This window comes from Dipodomys ordii, unplaced genomic scaffold, assembly GCF_000151885.1.
Source record: "Dipodomys ordii isolate 6190 unplaced genomic scaffold, Dord_2.0 Scaffold13, whole genome shotgun sequence".
In the NCBI taxonomy this organism is placed as follows: domain Eukaryota; kingdom Metazoa; phylum Chordata; class Mammalia; order Rodentia; family Heteromyidae; genus Dipodomys; species Dipodomys ordii.
Genome location: NW_012267229.1, coordinates 6,507,650 through 6,527,478, shown reverse-complemented (window position 1 = coordinate 6,527,478; position 19,829 = coordinate 6,507,650). Strand labels below are relative to the sequence as shown.

At 39.1% G+C, this 19,829-nt stretch overlaps 1 protein-coding gene across 1 annotated transcript in view; it reads left to right on the top strand.

Annotated features, from left to right (window-relative positions):
* Plcb4 (phospholipase C, beta 4) overlaps positions 1-19,829 on the top strand; it is a 352,340-nt gene that overhangs the window by 101,543 nt on the left and 230,968 nt on the right. The window contains exon 2 of the mRNA XM_013011053.1: positions 17,433-17,497. The gene's annotated coding sequence lies outside the window, so the exon portion shown is untranslated. The remainder of the gene's footprint in view (positions 1-17,432; positions 17,498-19,829) is intronic.

Sequence of the window (19,829 nt, the reverse complement as noted above, 5' to 3'; positions counted from 1 at the left end):
TGACAATAGAAAATAATGTACATTTTGAAATTGTGACCCTGTCCCTTCTCTGCAGAGCATATTATACTACTCAATTTTTGCTGATAAGAGTAAGGCAAAATTCATGTCAGAAACACAGAAGCTATTTAGTAAGCTCAGGACTGAGATAAACTCATATACAAAGCTATCTGAAGGAACAATTTGTCCATCTTATTTTCTGAGGCTTATTAAATTTTCTTTTGTTGTTTATATTGTTACCAGTTCTGAGAGTATAATTAGTGAAATAAATAATTGGAGTTCTTTTTACTTATCTTATGAGTATGACCTTGAAAATTCTAGAGCTAGGGCATTGGTCCAGAAGGTGAAGTTACTTAGTGCTGGTTCTCAAATTTTGGTCCCCAGGCCAGTAGCATCAGTATCATCTGGGAACTTGCTATACAAGACAAATCATCAGGCCTTAACCCCTGATTTACAAGATCGGATGCTCTGGGGATAAAACCCAGAATGCAGTCTTCCAGCAAGCTCTTCAGGAGATTCTGAAGCACTATCATGTGTAAGAGCCATTGATGCATTATACTTTTTACAGAAGGGGCCCTGCAGAAGGACTATCTCTTCTAGGTCTCATTTCTTAAATCATGTGATGCATTTACAAGCCCCAGTCACCTAGGAGATTACTTCTAATAACCTATGTTATGTTCTCCAGATAATTTTCAATTCCAGTAAATGGTGTTCTCAAAGAATTTTTTTCCCTCTTTTTTGTACCAATACTGGGCCTTGAACTCATGCCTTGTACTCTTGCTTGGCATTTTGCTCAAGTCTAGTGCTTTCTTCCTCCTCTTCTTCTTTGTCTATCTTATTAGTCTCCTCCTCCTCCTCCTCCTAAGCTTCTTCTTCTTCTTGCATTATGTTTTTGATATTCCTCGATGTTGTTAATGCTGTTATACATTTTAAAAATAAAATGCCTGTGTGCAATTTAATTCTATGTATACACCTGGACTTTAGATCTCATGCTTTCACTTAGCTTTTTTACTCATGTCTGGTCCTTGACTACTTAAGCCATACCTCTTATTTCTGGCTTTTTGCTGGTTAATTGGAAATAAGGGTATCTCAGATTTGTATGTGGAAGACAGATCCTCAGATATTAGCCTTCTAAGTACCTAGGATTATAGATAGATATGAGCCACATGCACCTGGCTTGTTTTTTTCAGGCTATTAAGATGACATTTCTGTGAACACGTGCGCACAGGTTGCTAATGGATATGTCTTTAATTTGTTTGGGGTGAATGTTTAAGTTTGGAATGAGGGAGTCATATAATAGGTGTATATTGAGGTGAATAAAAACAGCTAGAGTAGATTCCAGAAGGGTTATCTATTTTATATTCCCCCATCAATCTCTGAACATCTTTACTGGGCCATATTTACAGGTTGTGATATCAGACAGCAAGAAACTTCATTTTATACATATATATTTGCATTACAGTTTGCATATATACTTACATATATGTATATATGCATACATTCAGAAAGAGAAAAATGTGGGTATATTTTATGAGAAAGGACCACTTATTTTTCCAGTAAAATGCAGGATCTTATTTTGTATATAATACAAAATTCCCATCCATCTGCATTACAAAAACCTTTGAGCTAAATATGTGATGCCTATGTTTTTCTTCAATACTTACATACTCCAGTCATTTGCTGGCCATTACTAATACTTAAGTAGCAGTCATTTAAAAAAATAATAAAATCTGTTACATGAGGAAGCTGTTCTTCAGTTTACTATACCTGGTAAGCAAAAGATACCCATCTTGCATTTTGTCTTTTCCCCTCTGTACTGATTGTACCCAGCAAAGTTCAACAGGGGGCAAACAGAGTGGAAATGGAGAATGCAGGATCATGTGAGGATCCACAGCCCTGGTGTGATGTGATGGAAAAAGAGGTTCTCAGAGATAGGTGGTCAGGATGGAGAAATCACATTGTAAGGAATCCAGTAAGGATGGAAACAGTGGGCAGGGCCCTCAGCAGAGAGCAAGCAGATTTTCACATACGTCACTGTGTCTCTAAGCAGAATGGGAAATATACCCAATAGAAGTGACAGCAACAAGCTAGAGGAGAAGAACGTGATTAATTCTATCCCTGGGGTGAGGAGTGCACAATTGAGAGGCTTCAGAATAAAGGAGCTAGTAGGGGAATGGAAAGCCGAAGAATGGAATCCTCCTCCATCTTTGTGGAATGCTGGTGTTCTTAAGCTGTGTACCCAGATTGGGAATAAAATACATGGCTGCATAAGCTTGTTGAGCAGGTTTTATCCTGAAGGTATGATGACTCGTTAAACTGCTATTGCTAATTCATGTCCTATGGAAGTGGACTCCCTGAAACTAGACTGAGCCAGGGGCAAGGTGCCAGTATAAATTTCAGTGACTCATCTCCAGAGTCTAAAATAGCAGCACTGGGGGGTCAAAGTGCAGTCAAGAGAGGAAGTCCTTTTGACACATTTCCCCCTGAAAGCAAACTTAAAACCAGTTATATGTAACTCAATGTCTGAAGCTGGCTGGTATAGGGAACAGGGTGGAGGGATGAGGTTGATGAATGGGGGCGGGTGTGGGGGTGGGGTGGGGGGAGGAGAGCGGGGAAGGGGAGGAGAGTGAGCCATAGCTCACATTATATCACAGAGGGCATTGTGTTATATGCAGAGAACTTTTTAACTGGCAGGTTTCAAACCTGACTTTAGGCACACACCCTTCAATGTGTTTTAGTGGATCTAGGCTCAGAGACTGTGAATAGATTAACTTTCCAGGTTTTCTCATTCTGTATAGAATTAATCTGCCCATGAAAATAATTTCGGTCTCTTCTCCTATTTTACAGCAGGAAAGCTTTCCTCTCAAATTCCTCAAATCGGAATGATAATGTTCAGTGCATTGTCTGTCCTTAGGTACAGAAGCATCGTCATGAGTGCTACTAACTCACTGTTCCAAGATTTAGCTCTTGTTAGTTAGAGCTAGCCCCACTGGATAGAGTATTTTTTTTCCATTGTGAAAATAAACAGAAGGACAAAATCAACACTTCTTGAGCTATTAGTTGATAGTGATATTAGACTGCTTACTGTCTGTGGGCATAGGACTTAAAAAAAAGCTCAGTGATTTGAAGGTGATGATATTTAGTCATTAACTGGATGTGGCAATAAATAGATAGAGTGGTCTTCTAGGTTTCTGATTTGGTTACTAGATAGATGAGTGGGGGTGTATTTAATGAGTTAAAGGTTAGAAAGGTGGACAGGTGTGGTAGGCAGAATGATTCCTTAGAAGTAGAGTTTGTAGTTACTTAACAATGCAACAAGGATTGTGCAGACTGATAGGAGTAAAGCACCTTGAGATTATCCTGGATGATCTGGGTGGGATATTTGGGTTTTGTGTCTCTTCTGTGTCATTAGCCTTGGAGAACCTTGACTGATTGATTTCAAGAGAACACATCAAAAAGAAATAGCTGGGATGTGAGAAATTGGCTGGAGGAATCTCAAGCATGAAAGGGACTGGGATATTTGAATTAGCACTGCTGGCTTTGAGGAATGGAGGGATGTGGGTGACCTGGAAGTTGTAATAACAGTTTCTAGGAGACAAGGTGACCCCTGCAGCCTTCAGAAAGGAAGAAACTCTGCTCGTATCTCGATTTAAGTCCATATAACCCTTTGCACTTCAAAACTATAGAACAATAAGAGAACAAGTGAATAAGGGTTATTTATAGCTATTAGTTTGAGGATTTTTGTTATAGTAGCACGAGAAAAGAAATTTAACTAATTTGCTTTGCCTGCCTGCCTGCCTGTCTACCTGCCTGCCTGCCTTCCTTCCTTCCTTCCTTCCTTCCTTCTTCCTTCCTTCCTTCCTTCCTTCCTTCCTTCCTTCCTTCCTTCCTTCCTTCCTTCCTTCCTCCCTCCCTCCCTCTCTCCCTCCCTTCTTCCCTTCTTTATTTCATTTGTTCATTCTTTTGTGCTAGGCAGAAAACCCAGAATATAGTGCATGCTAAGCTCTACCACTGAGCTACACTCAACTTTACCCAGCTTTTTTTTTTTAATGTGGAAGATGAATTAGAAAACGTAGTGTTAGATGTGTTAAAGGTTAACAGTCTAGTGTGCATGGACACTGGCTTTAGTGAGTGACAGAAAGATTACTTAAGCTTACTCATTTTCAGTGTTGGTGCCCTGAATATTTGTGCTTAAAATAGATGATGTCAGGTTACTTTCAGATAGAAATTTCTTGAGAACATTTGCATTAAATAAAACAAACAAACAAACAACCCTCACTACCCAAGTTTTTGCTGAGGAAGAGGAAAACAAGGAAATCATATGGAAGGATTTATTTAGTAAACATGGAACTATACCGTTCACCGTAAAACGTTGAATAAATGATATGCTTTAGTTATCTTGTTTAGGGATTTAACATCTTAAACACTAGACATAATTATCAACACATGCCTGGGAATATCATGGAAATGATAAAGTGTCTCACTTTGCATTGCAGAAAGTAAAATAGAATGTTCTGACCAGGAGTTTGTATTAGTCATGCAGTCTAATTTACATTGATCTATAGTATTGCTGAAGGTATTTGCCATGCATGGGCACTAGTAATTCACAGATCAGAGATTTAGATCTTTTTGGTTAGAACCATCCCCTTGATGGAGAACTTTTCTCTCATGAGGCTGATGGTACTGTTTTACTTTGGCATATTGGGGAAATTTTTTAGGTAGTGATGGATGTGCAGAAGAATGCGTGTTGGGTAAGGATGTGGCTCAGTGACAGAGTGATGTCTGGCATGTTTAAGGCCCTGGGCTCAACCTCCTGGACAACAACCACAGTGAAAAATGCATGCTAAAGTCAGTTCTTTACTATTACATCCTGCCTCAATTTCATTTAGCATGAGTAGGGATCCAACTGAAAAATCCTGTCTTGCACAAGGGAAAAAGAGTATACTTTTTTTTGATAGCACTGGGATTTGAACTCCAGCCTTTGCATTTGCAGGACACATTAGCAAGCCACCCTGCCAACCTCTTTGTTGGTTATTTTTAAGATAGACTATAATCTTCCTAGTTACACATATACCACTTTGTATAGTCGTTGAGCAATGTTGAGTCATACCAGTGTTTTTGCCCTGACTGGCCTTGAATTACCAAGTCTCATTTAAAAAAGTGTGATTTCTAATGTGACTGCTACTTTTAATACACAAGTGATAGCACTCACTGTTGTCACACAGCTTCTGAAGATCACTTCAGTTTTTTTTAACTCATTGCCCTGGTGGGAGATCACATGAACACCTATTGAAGCCTCCAGGTGGAAATTCAATAAAAAAATCTAAATAATTCCTAAGAATTATCTCATTAAAACAGAGTTTAGAATATGATTTCATGTGGAGAAGCTGTTGCTGTAGTTGCTTTGGAAAACTCTGTTCCAACAAAATTAAGCCCTTGGCAATAAATTGAACAAATGCCCTTGAACATGTTTTTCAGACATGGACTTGCCAAATGTTATGGTGAGACTTGTAGAGATAAATCTCCTGTGAATGAGAGACACAAGCTGCAAGCCCCTTATCCCATTGTGTTGCTGGAAATGTTCTTTGGCAGTTGGGACCTTGATGTTCTTTGAACAGCTAACCAAGGTGAAGATACCAGAATTGTCCAAACAGTTGGCTTTTGTGAATGACCATTACCGATCTTTGGTCTTATGGATCCTTTGCAGCTCTCCTGTACTAATAATCAAATGCACTATAATAGTCTTTTCAAGAGACCCTGGTACTTTTCAAATTAATTTCTGCAAAGAGACTGCAGATGTCACAGGATGTCTGTCATATGAGGCATCAGTTTTTCTTTCCATATCAATCATCAATTACTGTAGTCAGAATAAGCATTCAGTTGTTCCTTATTATTCTGACTACATCAGAACCTTCTCCCTGGCCTCTTAGTCCAGTCAGACTGACTTCTTATTGCCTCCTCCATGTCATTTTGGGATTATGTCACTTCCGGTCATACTGGCTTCTTTCCTGTTTCTCAAGCATGCAGATAGGTTCTTATTTCATGGTCTTTGCCTTGCTCCTTCCTTTCCCTGGTGTGCTCGCTTCCCACATTGATCAATATGACTATGGCAGGTCACCATAAACTTTCATTTAATCATAAACCTTACTCTCATATAATCTCCCTGCCATGGTCTCTAGTTTTTTTCCCCTCCCATTCCACTTCCTCAACTTAGTGAATAACTTACTTACTTAATACCCTAATTACTCTGCCAGCTTCTAAACTGTAAGATAATGGTGAGGGAAAATTTGTCTTTTTGGTGTGTTCTTAGGTATTTTCCAAGTTCCTAGAATAGTGCCTGATACATAGTAAGAATTCAAATATGTGATGAAAAAGTGGATATTCTTTCAGGGTGATGGATAAACCCCTTGTTGTCCTTGAACCATCGATGCCTGTCTTTTTTAAAAAGAAAAAATATCTGTTTTAACAAATTTTAAAACCATTTCCTAATGTACTGGATTCTGATTTCACACTTTAAATTTCCACTCATGAGATAAAAGTAACTATAACTTTGCCCACTCTGATTGTTTTGTTCTTGTAATGAGAGGCATTAGCCTCTGCCAACCTATTCCTGAAACTCTCATCTGATTTGTAGAAATTTGCAGTTAGGGTGAGGCCCTTTTTCCGGAAAGGACCATTCTAACATCTGTGGAAAAATAAGCATGTACTTTTGATTCTACTTCTCTGAAACCAGCTGATAAACCAAATAAACATGTTGGGCATTGTAATTTTATGGAGTGGATTGAATGGTCCCTGAGGTCATGGCATCCATTGAACTCACTTTTCTGGGCCTCCCCTTTGGGCCATTTTTATGCCATGTGAGTGTGAGAAAACTCAGGCAGTTTGCCCCTGTGCCAGGCAAGTTGATGACTTGCTCCTGCTTCCCATGGATGGTCCAGAACCTCTTTATACACCCATTCCACTTCTTTCTTGGCCAGGTTCCTTTTACCTCTAGTTAGAAATATGGTATCTTTCCCTTCTCATCATAGCCTGCTTATCTAAATAAATTCCTTTCCATGCAGCTCCACTGCCTGTTGGGAAAATGCCAGAAAACACAGCTGAATAAAACTATCATTGCTGTCTCTTGATTTCAGGTTCCAGTTGCTGCCTTTCCTTTCAGATCAAACCTGAGCCAGTTGCCTTAGGCCTTCAGACTCTGAGTTCTGCCCACCATGGCCTTCTTACTTGCTTCTTGCCCTTTCGCTAGGGTGAACATTGTTTTACTCAAGTTGCAAAATGTCCCACTTCAAAAACAGTCATGTCTCCTCCCACGGTGCTTCTTCAAGAAACCTCAGGGTTCCCTCCTGCTCTTCTTGCAGCGGCCTCCAGTTGTATTTTCTGGATGCTTCCTTTTATGCCTTGCCTGCTGTTTTCTGGATTTATTTTGTGTTGGGTTAACCATCCTGTCTTAGTTTCCATGTCAGACCATAAACCCACTGAAGACAAGGACTGCATCTTTGTATTGTTATAGCGGACCCAGGAAGTATGATGTGGGCGTGTAGGTATCCACTATATACTTCTTAGATGTATGGAATGTTCCTGAATGGAAGGAATCAAAATAATACCATTTTACAGACCAGAGTTTCTAGAATGGTCTTGATTGTTATAAAATAGTTTAGCTCTTTCTCTTCTGAAAATTAATATGTTTGCCCCAATAATATAAAATGAGTTTTAGTTTGGAAAAACATAATTGCCACAGGCAAACGTCGTCTTTTTAAAAGCTTGAATTTTGATCAAAAGATTCTTTTTCCAAGGGTGTGTGGTCCCTAGTTTTACTGTCCCTTTTTATTTTTTATGATAGCATTAGGGATCCATTTGGGAATTCTTCTCACAGCTCCTGCTGTTCGGATACAAGACAGGTTATGAATACGGGCCCAGTAATCTAAATACAGGTTCTTTTCACATGCAAACTAGAAGCTTGAGGATAATATTCATACATTTCTTCATTCATTTCAGTAAATATTTACTGAGTGTCTGTGCCAGCTATATATTAAGAATAAATCAAACCTTACCATTTCGTGGGGCTTACTTACTAAGGGGTCCAGGCAGATGGAACACAGTGAGTGACCAGGATGCCTGGTGGTGAGATTGTGTGTGGGGGAGAATGAAGCAAGGGGAGGAGGAGGGAGAGTGTGGGTGCAGAGGCAGGGGGATGGTAACTTAAAATAAGGGAACTGGGCCTGAAGGTGGTGAAGTAATGAGTTCTGTGGATATCTACAGGAAGAACTTTCTAGTCAGAAGGATGCATGTGTCTGTGTGTGGGTGACTTGTCATTGCCAGGACACCACTGTGAGACTTGGAGAGGGTTAGGATTAGCACTCTAGTTCAGAGAGGCAGAGGATCACCTAAGCATATCCACCTTAGTGCTATTAACATTTTGGGAGGGGTAATTTTTCTTGTAGGTGGCCATTCTGAGTATAACAGGTTGGAATCTATCCATTACATGCTGATAGCACATACAGTCTGTTTGTGCTGTTTATAACAACGTACCATGCTTACAGAAAAGGTATCGCTGGAACTAAGAAGATTTGGGGTCCTGGGGAAAACTGCCTCAAATATGATATCTTGCTACTGTAGTATCAAGATGGAAGGGCAAAAGGGACAGTATGAGTTTGCTTTCTGTTGTTTTTAATACAGTATTACAGAGTGGGCAAATCATAAGTAAAAAGGGTGTATTTTGGCTCATGGGGCCAAAGGTTGAAACATCACATCTGGTAACAACCATATGACTGGCAAGAGTCCCAACATAGCACAGGGCATCGTATGGTAAGAAACAGGATGTGTGTGTGTGTGTGTGTGTGTGTACGTGAGTGTATGCACATGGTTGTGATGTGTCTCCCTTCCTCTTTTTCTTTTTTTTTTGTTGGTCATGGGGCTTGAACTCTGGGCCTGGGTGCTGTCCTTCAGCTCTTCAGCTCAAGGCAAGCGCTCTACCACTTGAGCTACAGCGCCACTTCCGGTTTTCTGGTGGTTTATTGGAGATAGGAGTCTCATGGTCTCTCCTGCCCGGGCTGGCTTTGAACTCTGATCCTCAGATCTCAGCCTCCTGAGTAGCTAGGATTACAGGTGTGAGCCACCAGCTCCTGGCTTCCCTTCTTTTTCAAAAGCCACCAATGTTCAATCATGGGGCTCCACTCTGATGGGCTTACCTTCTCTAAACATATCTTAAAAACCCCTGAAGTTTTCATCCTCTTAGTATCTATACCTTAATGAAGATAAAACTTCATTCAGTGCATGAAGCTTTGTGAGTCACACTCAAACTATATCCAACTATAGCAAGAATGGAAGGGTAAAACAGAGTGGCCAGTCCTTTCTTAGTCCTGGCACTTGAACTCAGGGCCTGGGCACTGTCTGAGCTTCTGTTTAAGGCTAGCACTCTTTAACACTTGAGCCACAGTGCCACTTCCAGCCTTTCTGTGTAGTTTATTAGAAATGAGTCTGATGGACTTTCTCCTTCCTGGGCTGATTTTGAACCACAATTTTCAGATCTCAGCCTTCTGAGTCTCTAGGATTCCAGGTGTGAGTTACCAGTGCTTGACTTCTTTCCCGCTCTTTTAAAAAACATAAAACCCACCCTGAGGGCAGAGGCCCACAGCTTAATCGCCTCCTGGGGACCTCACCTCTCAAAACTGTGGCCTTAGGCATTAAGTTTCAATATAAATTTTGAAGGGAAAGCAAACATTCAAACCATGACATATATTTTAAACTTTCTAGAACTTAAAAAATGTCCTTTGAAGTACAAAATCACATAGGTTGAGAGCCTCTGGTTTAGATGGAAGTAATGACTTTATTGCTTGGAGTCCTTCCTTCATTTTAACAAGGGTCCTCTGGCTTCTATGTTGAAAATAAATTGAATTTAGAGGAGAGAGTATGAAGACAGGACGCAGGGGCACATGAGCAGAATTCCAGGTTGGTGATGGAAGTGCTTAGAATCAGACTTGGGATGGCAAAGAGTGATTAGAATTTAGATGTTGTGAATGCCTGGCCATTGTGATTGGCTGACAGAATAAGATAATTGGCCACCAGGTTTGGAAAGGGAGGATGCAGAAGTGCAAATTTCAGGGAGACATCATATTTGATGCGAATGTGTTGTGTCTGAGAACTTTTATTGAATTGTTGTTGTTGTTGTTTTTCCTTCATAAGAGTCCATAGGGAAGGTATTCTCTTATGTTTTTTTTTAATAGAAAGGCACTGAAACTCAGAGATTTATTAATCACCCAAAGTCATACAGTCTATAAAGCAGAACCAGTATTTCAACCCAGGAATTCCTTGATTACTAGGCTCCTGCTTCTTAGTAAACAGTATCAAAGATTGTGAATGGTTCTCAAGGGAAGAGGGCAGTCTCTTATACTCTGCAAAGGTTAACTCAGTAGAGTAATTTTTCATTACATGCTATTCTGTTAAATACTGATATTTGAAATGGCAACAGTCATTTCTCTTGCATTTTCTACTAGGATTGAAAATAAGCATGAGCCTTAGGAAGGATTTTGTATAGTAATACAAATCACCTGTGCTTTCATTTGAATATATTTGTCCCTGTATTGTCAGATTAAGACTTGAACCCCATTGTGATAGTGTAAATAAGTGAGGGTTTAGGACATGATAAAGTTACGAGGGTTTTGATTAGTGGCCCCAAAGAAAAGGAACCAAAGGAACTAGCTAGATCCTCCTCTCTTGCACCACAGGAATCTAGAACGTTCCAGGTATCTTTTGGAAACAGAGACCAGGTCCTCACCAGATACTAGAATCTCCTGGCAACTTAAGCTTGGGTTTGTTTCTAAGCCTCTAGGACCATGAGAAATTGATTTCTATTAATGAAAATTTTCTAGTCTATACTATTTTGTTACTGTAGCACAACTAGACTTATATATTGTCAAGCAGTAAATAAGGTATGTGGTTATATGTACTTAAGGTGAACTCAGAGTTGATATTTCTTTGTCTTTTCCATGTCTAGTCCTTCTCAGTTGCTTGGTAAATCAGGGGTTCTCTTGAAACACATTGAGTCTCTCTCGGGGAACTACAATACATAATTGCAAACTGCTTTCCCCGCTTCTTACAAAATAGGTCCCCACATCAACAGTTCCAGGTGGCACTGGCTCATTTTCCCCACCTTGGACATGTTTCTGTAGATGAGCTGCAGTTAGGGCTCTGTGCAGGTGCCACTGGAATCTCTATGATTCCCTAAATCTCCTTGGAGCTTACGTATGACATTAATAAGCTGTGTTATTCTTCTTTCATATTTTTTTCTGTCAAACACTTTTGACTTTTTAGCTGTATTTTCACCAGACCCTGGAGCTGTTAACCTGAATAGATTTTCTTGAAATGGATCCTGGAACCGTTTACATCCTCCGGCATCTAATCACACACGTTCTCTGTCTCTGTCTATTACATAATTGTGTGTTTAAACTGTGGACTCCACAGGATTATTGTATCCACAGAGCTATTAGCAGAGTGATCCACTGGGGAGACAGTGGGAAGCTGGGTGTCATGATTGATTTCCTGGGCATTTGGGAAGTTGGAAGGTAATGTGAGCTGAACAGCTCTGAAGAACTGTCCACAGGCCTTTCTGTATATCATGATGCCTTAACCTGAAAAAAAAAAACTACTATTTCTCTCTCTTTTTTCTGAGAATAATACCAAGAGAAGTATCTGAGTAAGTCTTTGAGTTTTTCTTAGTTGACTACTTATGAGGGCAGCTTCATGGATGTGTGTGTGACCTGTGAATTTATACAGGTCCTAGATTCAGAGGGATCCTGTGCATGACTTAATGCTGTGCTGTCACTGTCTTGAAAAATTTAATCACAAAGGGGTCCTATATTTAAATATAGCATGCTTAATATCCCTGAACTCTGCAAATTAGCTGGTCTTGATTATTAGAGCTGGCCCCAGTTCTAGATTTCAGTGTTTAGTTGCAGCCACTGAGGTAGAAAGGTGTGTGTGTGTGTGTGTGTGTGTGTGTGTGTGTGTGTGTGTGTGTGTGTGTGCATGTGTGTTTGTGTATTTAATCTGGAGCATATTAGTGAACAACTTTTCATCATGTAGTAAGTTTAGGGTTAGGACTGGATGTATTTGTCATAACAAAGATAGCAAAGATAGCAAGAATGACAAAAATTGAGATCACCATTTTGGATAGGTTAAGAGAAGAGGCCTTTCTGAAGAAGTTACATGAGTAGAGGCCTCTGTCTTCTCTCTGTTCATATCATCTCTCTAGAGTGGGGTGTAGGTGGGTAGTTCAGTAGTAGAACACTTGTTTATTATGTATGAGGCAATCTCCAGCCATACTCAAAGGACAAAAATACGGTGAGAGGAGTCTACTTCAAAAATAAACCAGGAATCATAATAAACTAATAAAATTAATGCAGAGTATATAATAGACAAGTGATGGAGCTATATTGTGATCTTTGGGAGTGTCGTTTACATTCTTGAAAATGTTGTTAGAACTTGTTTAAATAGGGATACAGGTGGACCCATTGCAACAATGAGATGTACAAGACGTTATGTCAAAAAATGAACTTTACAACTTTGGCCAGGGAGGGGGCCAGGGATGGGGGATGGGGGGGAGATGGGAAGGTTAAACAAAGGAGGAGGCAACAATGCTTGATAAGAAATGTACTCATTACCTTGTCTATGTAATTGTAACCCCTCTGTATGGTATTTTCACAATTTAAAAGAAAAAACAAAACCAAAAACCAAACCAAAACATTCACACAGCGAGAACACAGCTCTGTGCATCTAATCTTATAAAATGATGTTTATGGTAGCAAACTCCAAGAAATGGACATGAGGTTTTTTATTGCAGTTTTTTTATTTATTCTTCTGTTTTTCCCCCCTTTTGTCATTGTTTTTGAGTTCTGTACCCTTTGTCTTCTATGTAAGTTTATCCGATTTGTGGAAAGGAAGAGAAAGCACAGAAATGGTGGGACAAAGAGTGAACTAATTCAGCAATGATAACTCACTAGACACTGTTGGAAATGAACTACACAACTTGGGGTATTGAGTGGTTGGGAGGGAAAAATCTGGGAGGAAATGTGGGAGAAGTGACACTGTTCAAAAAGAAATGTAATCCTTACTTGATGCATGTAACTGTAACCCCCTATATGTATATCACCTTTACAATAAAAATTAAAAAATAAAACTTCATTTTTAGTTGTTAGAGATGCCATTTGATCAATTGGCTGCAGTTGTTTTTAACAATATCTTTTAGATAGTGTGACATCTTTTTATTTATATTCTGGGTTTTCTCAGTTATAGGCCTCTAATTACAACTTTCAAAAGCAAAATCATCATCTTTCAAGTGTGGAAAATAGTGTCATTAAACATGCCCCCCCCTTTATAGTGTAAGAGATCTATTATGCTTATTTTTTTAATGTAAGTTTATCATTAACTTGGTGTTTCTTCATGTTCTTAAATAACTGAATAGGTAAAATACTTGATTTGAATAGGGTTACCAAGTTATATAAAAAGTTTCACATTAGGAAAAATATGATTCTCACTTACCTGTTGGCACAGTACCATGAAAAGTGTTTATAGGAAAAGAAATGTTTCATTTAATCTATAGGAATTGCAAGTAAAATGTTGATATTAATATATATGCACCTATATATATATATTCCCAAGAAACACACAAATGAACAAATGAAATAAAACTACTGAAGGTTTTAGGCACCTTACATTTTTTTTCTGTAAGGCATTGTTTCATAAAGCCTTAAAATCAACCTATTTTCTAATTTCTTTACTTCAGTTACTCAAATTTGATAGTTATATAATAACATTATATTTCTCATTAGTCATTTTAATAGAGTTTGGAGTCATAAAGGAAAATATATAGGGCTTGTTAATTACAAGGAGGCTTTGGGTGCCTGTGATTGCTTATTGAGCCATCATGCCATGGTTTGGTATATTCGGGCACATTGCAGTTTTTCAGTAGGTAGTATCCCTCTGTGATGCTAGCAAGGGTCTCACAGAGTATCAACTTTTTCTTTAGTAAGTAAAGAGAAAGCGGGATTCCAGGACCATATAAAGAGAGTTGGTTTTTGTCTGGAACCTGTTCTAATTTGTCTAATTTTAGGATAGAAAAATGAGGCTTAAAAGGAAAGCCTAACAATTCCCAGCATAATGCAAACTAAATGAAAATTATAGTTTGTTTGCACTAGCTGCCAGATATTTACAGACTCACCTGTCACATCCCTTTTTTTTTTTATAAAAAATCTATGTCTGATTCATGGAAATGAGTTACCTGGGAACCACATTAAATTCATTTCTAACAAGCTTTCAGATGACACCCCGCTGAGTGTCCATGGATACCTTTTGAGGAGCAATGCATCTGTGATGCTTAATTTAATGTGTCAAGTTACCTGGGTAAGAGATGCCAACAGGGCTGGTAAACATTATTTCTGGCTGTGTCGTGGAGGGCAATTCTGGAGCAGAGGAGCCGCTTGACTTGCTAGACTGAGTCACAGCTGCATTGTCCTTGGCCAGTGCAGGTGAGCCTCACTAACAACTCCATTGAGAGCCTGAAAATAATAAAAAAAACAGGTGGAGAATTCTATTACCGATTGAGCTGGGATTTCTATGTTTTCTAGCCCGTGGACACTAGAGTTTCTATTTCTTGGTCTTTCTGATTTCACCTGGTATAAATGCCAGGCTAAATATATGGCTAATTCCATCCCTGCCTCAGGTTTTTGGGTCTTTGGACTCAGGATCACATCATTGACTTTCATGGTTCATCAGTTTTCGGCAGGTAAATTGGGAGCCTTCTCTCTCTCTCTGTCTCTCTGTCTCTCTCTCTTTCTTGAGAGATAGATAGATAGATAGACAGATAGACAGACATATCTATATATATCTTGTTGGTTCTACTTCTCAGTAGTACCCCGACTAACATAGTTTCAGACAACTTACCTTAGCATCCATCTTGTTTGTATGTGGAGACAAAACTGTCTTGGATAAAGGATTGGCTACTTTGAATGAGAAGGAACTTTTTGCAAATAAAATTAGCCTGAATATTTTTCTCATGCGCAGATATATTGATGTGACTACTTGGGGGGGGGGCTCTCTTCCTAGAATAGGATCAAAGGGAGACTTGTGGGAAAAGGAAGAACTTTGCACACTTCCAGTCAAACTTCTCATTTGACAACAATTCTGCTTCTCTAGCCAAATTCACTACCCAAACTCATGGTTGTTCAGGAAGGGTTTCCTCAAAGCTTGGAGGCCCTTGAAAAACTGAATTTCTTATTGTAGGTGGGCATCAGTTGTTTCTGGCTACGAGTGGGAGCTTTTGAACCTTACCCAAGGATGCCAAGAACTAGAGGTTATAGTTCTCAGAAGTAGGAGAGCTGGGTGGTAAGGAAGGCCTAGTAGAGATGATGGCATAGTTTGAAGCAGTAATTACAGAGGAGGCAGAGCCCACTTCTCCTTAGCGACAGCCTATGTGAGGGGAGCAGAAGCCTGGAATAGCAGAGGTCCCTTCAGAGAAATCGATGTGTAGGCAGACTTGAAAAGCAATTGAAACACGTTTGCACTAATGACTTTGGGGACCAGAATGCCCCAAGAATGGATTTGGAGGGCCAGAATTGTCAGAGGTGACCTCTAATTTGCAATGAAAATGACTGTTGGCTTTGTAAGTGGACAACTGGGGAGGATTGTGTAATGTGTGAGGTACTCAGTGAATTTCTTTATCTTGGACTTTGGGTGGAAAAAAAAGATTTTCCTCTGCTTCTTGCAAGCTCTATGGTGACAGATGGTGGTTGCTTTCTTACCGATTTTTGCTTGCAGAAAATAATGTAGGAATTGCAGTTTAGAATGAAGCCAATGAAAAGATGCTGGTATTTCACTTTAGTATTAAAGAATATTGAGTGCTGTCAAAGCAAATAATGGCTCAAACATAGTCTTCTGTAGTGCAGGTGGCAATGCCTACCTTTGGTGGGTTAGACGTGATGTTCAGGAAATGCCCTGCGGAATATTTGGCACATACATTCTCCAAAGTAGAGGGCTTTTTAAAAGGAAGGTTATCTTGGGTTATTAGATAGAATGAGGTATCTAGATGAGAACTGAGTTTCCTCAATTTCGTACCATAGCACCAAAGCACAGGGGTTCTCAAGAATGCAAGATGTTAAATATCATGAATATTTGAATTTCCTTCCTATTCTTTTCCATAACCCACTCGTGGTTCAACAGTGAGTGTTCAGCCTCCATGTGTTATGGATTTTCTTTGGTGGCATTTGGTGTTGAATTCTAATTTTATTCCCTTGTGGTCTGAGAGAATATGTGATTTCTTTTTTGTTTGTTTCCTTTGTATGTTCTTCCCCCTATGGCATATCCCCTGTTGTCACTGTACTTGATTTTGGTATCCTGCGTGTTGTATCTACATTTGTCTAATCTGGGGAGGGGAAGGGGAATAACAACATGCTGAAACAAAGACACAGGATGACCCATTGCAACAATGATACCCACTGGACAGTATATTGGAAACAAGCTTTACAACTTTGGGCATGGGTGGAGGGGTGGGGAGGAGTGTGGGAGGTGGGGAAGGAAAGGCATAGTAGGACAACAACAAGGGAAGGGGTAACAATGATCCCCAAGTAATGTACTCATTGCCTTACTCATGTAAATGTAACCTTTCTGTACAGCATCTTTACAATAAAATAAAATTTAAAAAAAGAGAATGCACGATATGAAGTAAATGAGATGCTCAAGTCCTGAGCAAACCAGCAAACCAATATTTACACATACATGATAAAGGAAGAATTTACTTATAGAGCTTATGGCACACTGAGGTGATGTGTTGATATACCATGGGCTGTGATCACTAGAGGAGAATTCAGTTTTGGCTATTATTAAGAATCTGTAGAATTTCTGTCTGCATCCAGGCTTTGGATTATGTAGGTCATCCCATTTCTGTCTTCCAGTCACCTTGTAAAGAGAGACTTTGATATTACCAGCCCACACACATTCACTATCCTTTAGACAATCCCTAGGTCTCGCAGTGAGGTCTCTGCTATTTAATGTTGGAGCAACCTGGCCAGCATGTGGCCAATCTAAGCTGATTTGTGTCTACAGGTATACACACCAGATTTCAATGCAACATAGTGACTCATCAATCATTTTGTATTGCATTATAATTAGGTGAAATCATGTTTAGGATATTCTGGGTTATTGAAAACACATTTAAATTGATTTTCCCTGCTTTTACTTTTTTCCAACATAACACTTATATTTTTAAGTTTACATGTCATTTGCATTATATTCCTGTTGGGCAACACTGGTCAAGACTGGGACCCCTATTGAAATTTCCAGGAGAGGTTAAATTATCAATCTCTCTGTCGCCAGAAATAAAAGAAAACCTTAGGCTGCTTCAGGGGAGCGTTTATGATCTGAGATCTTTTTTTTTTTTCCCTCAGTGGAAGAACATTGCAGGAGCAAGTTAACAACTGAATTCCGGTGGCAATTCAGAAGGTCTCTCCAGGTACAATGTAAAGGTTATAGCTAAAATAAAGTTTTTACCTCATTTATCTATGGCTTTCTTTTACCTTTTTCTAAGTCAGCACCTGCTTACTGTTATTTGGCAAATGATGCTTTGTCTAAAGAATGTCCATCTCTAAAACGTACTTTCTGCTCTAAACCAACACAATAAAAGAATACTTAAACAAAAGAAAACTCCTTTGGTTATCATCTGTTTTGCTGTAAAATAAAGCAAGAGAAGAGAGTCGGTTTTCATCATTGCAATAGTGTCACAATTACTGGTTCTTTCTCTCTGGAATATGAGGACTCAGAAAGGAAAGTTTGTTATTTCTGGTTCTAAGTTGTAGGAAGTTATTGAAAAAAGAACTGCAGCCCTGTCTGTGCAGCAGAATGAATGAGGAAGGAGAATGGTAAATTAAATAAGGTTGAGATGATCTAGCTGGCTGTTTCAATCTCCTGAATGATTGCTTGTAAGAAGCAAATAAATGTAAGGCTTTGTGCTGTTAAATAGAGTTATAGTTTTCCAGTTGGAATGGATACTGTGATGTGGCTGAGTAGTCATATTAATGAGATATTTTTGGTCCCTCATTTGTCTTTAGATTACTTCAGTTCTAGAGATGAGAATGATTCACACTGTACTCTAATCATGAGAAATAGAGAGGCATGTCAATAAATTGAATTCTTCTATGGGCATATCATCATGTTCCTGAATTTTTATTTAGCATTTTGTTTCTCTCTCTGGAAGGCCATCTATAAAAGTCATAGAGGAATCTCTTGAACCTCTTTCAACCTTTGGTGAAAGGGGCATCTGGTGGACTGTGATTTTACGGGAGAGCTTTAGGATTTCTAAAGGTGCTTAGGTCTGATTGCTCTGTAAGTGGCTTGTTCTGTAGCCTTGGTTGGTGTAAGGAGGAGGGAAGCAGGAACATTTAGTACCAGTGGGACTCTGGCTATATGTTACTTAATGGTTAAGTGCTAGAACTTTCTGAAGGAATTCCAAAATAGTATCTTCTTTTTTTGTACATTTTATTGTAAAAATGCTGTACAGAGGGGTTACAGTTACATGAGCAAGGTAATAAGTACATTTCCTATTGAGCATTATTGCCTCCTCCTTTGTTTTCCCCTTACCATCCCTTCCCCACCACCTCCACAACTACCTCCCCCTCACCCCCTACCCCCTGCACCCCCACCCCCGCCCCACCGAAGTTGTAAAGTTCATTTTCAACATAGTGTTTTGTACATCTCATTGGGTCAACCTGTATCCTTATTTAAGCATTTTGTTTTTTCCTTTTCCCTCCCGGAATTAGAGAAGTATATCTACAAGATGCAGGGCACCAATATCAAATACAGTGGAAACAGGGATTATATCAAGGGGGAGGAACATACAAAGAGACAAAAAAATCACATGGTACATATTAAATATGTTAGAAGTAATAGCAAGAAAGAAAAAAGATATTTGTTTTCCTATCTTGGGGTTCATTTCACTTAACATCATCTTATCTGGTCATATGTACATAGCTTTTAACCTTTATTGCTTGTCCTATACATGTACTAGTTATTGAAAATAAGGGAAACCATGGGACCTATGTTTCTTTGGGCCTGGCTTACTTCACTTAATATAATTTTTTCCAAGTCTTTCCATTTCCTAACAAATGGGGCAATATCATTCTTTCTGATGGAGGCATAGAATTCCATTCTATCTATCTATCTATCTATCTATCTATCTATCTATCTATCTATCTATCTATCTATCTATCTATCTATCTATCTATATTGCATTTTCTCGATCCATTCATCTACTGAGGGGCATCTGTGTGGGTTCCATATCTTAGCTATGGTAAATAATGCTGTGATAAACATAGTTGTGCTGGTAGCCTTAGTATGGACTTCTTTGTGATCATTTGGGTAAATGCCCAAAAGTGGGATTGCTGGGTCATAGGGGAGCTCTGTGTGGAGTCTTTTGAGGAACCTCCATACTGCTTTCCAAAGTGGTTGAACAAGTTTACCTCCTACCAACAGTGCAGTATGGTTCCCTTCTGGCCACATCCCCTCCAGCATCTGTTATTAGTATCTTCTTATATTGTTTCTTTTAATGATAAATATTTCTGGATTATAATATTAAGTCAGCTTGTCAGACCCACAGAATTATAACTACAGAAGGACTTTGAACCTGCCTTGGGAAGAAAAGGATATAAAAATGGACTTGGATTTACTTTCCTACTTGGTCCTAATCCAAAAGTAGTGAGAAGTTTCATTCATTCATCCATCCATCCATTCATTCATTCACTCTATAAGCATTTCTTAAACACTATAAGGAATGGAAGCATTGCATAAAG